Below are 3,018 nucleotides of genomic sequence, written 5' to 3'. Positions count from 1 at the left end.
CTTTTCCGTTTGAAAGATTCGTGTTTTTAGTCCCAACAAACCCCTTTAAATGACTCTGGAGATAGACACAAACACTTCAAGTAAACTCATACTTGACAGACTCATTCAAATCTGACTTACTCCTAATAGACTCTTTCACAACATACTTGTTCATATCCTCAAAACACACATAGACACGCTTTACTCATTCAAAAACATTAACCATTGACCTAAGAGATCATATCCATATACCATACAAATCATTCTTGCAAGTTCATCATACATTTTCCAGAAGGTTCTAACATGCATAATACATTTGCAAGAGTAAACTTAAGGACTCACTTGACTTATATCTTTAACAACTCTAAACATCATATCTGGGTTTCTATTAAGTAGATTGTAAACTATGAATTGTACAGGGTTTTTCTAGTCATTTTTACCACCTTTTTACTTAAAAATAACATAACCCCGAGTAATTGTTAATAAATTTAGTGAATTTTTCTTAAATCTCAATCATGGACACGAATTTATGAAATATGAAAATTTGTGTTTTATTATTTGAATTTTGTGCATAAATAAAATCATTTTCATGTTATTTATTAATGTTCTATGTTTTAATAATGGAGTGGGACCATGAGGTGATATAATATGGTACATAGTATAATTCTTGGATGAACATGAACAAATCCACCCTAATTGAACAACAAAACCACGTAAAATTGAGTCATAAGGATGTTAATTTGACCGAGTTAAACTAATGTTGGACATGTTTGGTTATTTATTGGGTCATGAAACGTCCAACAAGGGGAGTCAAGGCCAAATTAGGCACAAGCATCTGGTTGCCAAAATATCAACTTTGGGGCAATTATTTGGAGGTCCCTACACTTTGAAAATCATTAAAAATTAGTACAAGAAGATTGCTGAAGAAACCGTCCACTCCATGGCTAAATTTAGCATGATTCCAAGCTTAAATCAAGTAACCAACTTACCCTAATTCCCACTTGTTATGGGCGTGCATTAATGGGAGAGAACCAATGGATCTTTGACGCCATTTTTAGTAAACTCAGCCACCAACCTCAAGTATAAATACCACACTCCTCCCACTTTTTCATTCATCCCTTAATCCCTGAAATCATCCATCATTCCTTCATTCATTACTTATCCATTCATTTTTCTCATTTTCTTCCTTCTTTCCACGCCTAGCACCCCATACTTTCCTTTATTTTTAGCCAGTAAAATCATGAAAAGGTTGTATCTTGGTCGGCCACCTTGAGGAGCAATTAGCAAAGGAGCAACATGAGGATGAGAGGAAAACATTTTCATTTAGAGTTCGCGAGAATATAGATTTGGGCAGAGTTTATTCTTCCTTTACTTTGTTATTTTGATTTAATCATATTTGCAATGTGTTTAATGATCTTGCCATCAATAATGGTAGTTTTAATCTTTTGTGTTAGGATGATTGCATTTATTCAATGAAGTTATTTAAATCATGTTTATAGTGTTTTTGTCTCAGTAGATCATGTTTTCAATTAAATTCAAGAATGTATTTCATCCATTCGTGATTGGATGCATTTGAATTAGTTGAACAATCCTAACTAGACAACATCTAATGAACATAATAATTGAAAAGTGCATACTTAATTTAGATCCTGATCCAACTAAATTTAAGGTTCATAATAACTTTGACGACCTCTATTATCTGACATAGTTTTTAGGTTTATGTGATTAAATTGTTTCAAACCTGATCCGTCTCTATTACTTCAACTGAATTCTAAGAAACCCTTATTTTAATATGGTCAATAAAATGCATACTTCACTAAGTAAAAGATTCCAAAAAGACTTAATTTGGTTTCCAAACTCATAAAAGATCGAGTTGCCGTGGAATTTTTTCCGAACACTATTAAGCATGAGAAAAATTAACTAAGATGAATAGTGTAATTATCCTAGCATATTTATGTTATTGATTGTTGAATTTTGTGTTTTTGATGCTAAACTCATCTCATACATTGCATTTCATACTTTGCATTTAGATTAAACTGCATTTAGATAATTTAATTCAGCTTAAACATCATTACTCAAAATATTGTGTTTTTATCACTAAAATGTTAACTTTAATTTTACAATTAATTGATTAATATACACAGTCCTTGTAGAGGCGATAACTCATTCACTTACTTTATTACATGATAACAACTGTGTACACTTTCACAAACTTAAGCGTTACAAGTTTTTGGCTCCGTTGCCAGGGACTTTTGCCTTAACCATTTTTTTTGTGAAATTATTCTTTTCAATTTGGTTTTTATTTCATTTTTATATAACTTCTAACTTTACTAGTTTATTCTTTATTATTTATATTTTATGATTTATTTTTTAAGTGTTTATGAGCATAGATTGAATTATTGATTTGTTACTTGTAGACCCTGAAATCAAGCGAATGTTTAGACGGAGAAGACGTGAATGGTCAGCTCATAGACAAGCCGAGATGGACCTTAGAAATAAAAATGATGGACAAGGAAATGAAGCAGATCATATACGCAATCCCATCCTTATTGCTGATGATAGGGATCGTGCGATAAGACAGTACGCTATGCCACTCTTTAATGAATTAAATCTAAGAATTAGGAGACTAAAGATTGAGGCACCGCAATTTGAATTGAAACTAGTAATGTTTCAAATGATCCAAATGGTGGGCCAATTTAGTGGAATGCCCACGGAAGATCCAAAACTTCACCTTCGATTATTCTTGGAGGTAAGCAATTCTTTTAAGATAGTTGGTGTGACTGAAAATGCATTGAGGTTAAAGATGTTTCCATACTCATTGCAAGGTCGAGCATGAGCATGGCTTAATTTATTGCCACAAAGTTCAATATCTATATGGCAAGAATTAGTAGAAAGATTTTTGGTTAAGTATTTCTCACCTAAAAAAAACACTAAGTTGCAAAATGAGATAACCACTTTTTCACAGTTGGATGATGAATCCTTGTTCAAGGCGCGGGAAAGATTTAAGGAATTACTTCGTAAGTGTCCTCATCATGAGAT

At 32.3% G+C, this 3,018-nt stretch overlaps 1 non-coding gene across 1 annotated transcript; it reads right to left on the bottom strand.

Annotated features, from left to right (window-relative positions):
• Nucleotides 1–2,912: 2,912 nt before the first annotated feature.
• On the bottom strand, nt 2,913–3,018 carry LOC121224711 (small nucleolar RNA R71). The gene has a single exon (XR_005922456.1). It is a non-coding gene; the product is annotated as a small nucleolar RNA R71 (small nucleolar RNA).

Source organism: Gossypium hirsutum, chromosome D12 (genome assembly GCF_007990345.1).
Source record: "Gossypium hirsutum isolate 1008001.06 chromosome D12, Gossypium_hirsutum_v2.1, whole genome shotgun sequence".
Lineage (NCBI taxonomy): Eukaryota > Viridiplantae > Streptophyta > Magnoliopsida > Malvales > Malvaceae > Gossypium > Gossypium hirsutum.
Note: the sequence above shows the minus strand (reverse complement) of the source record. Positions and strands in the feature narration are given on the sequence as shown.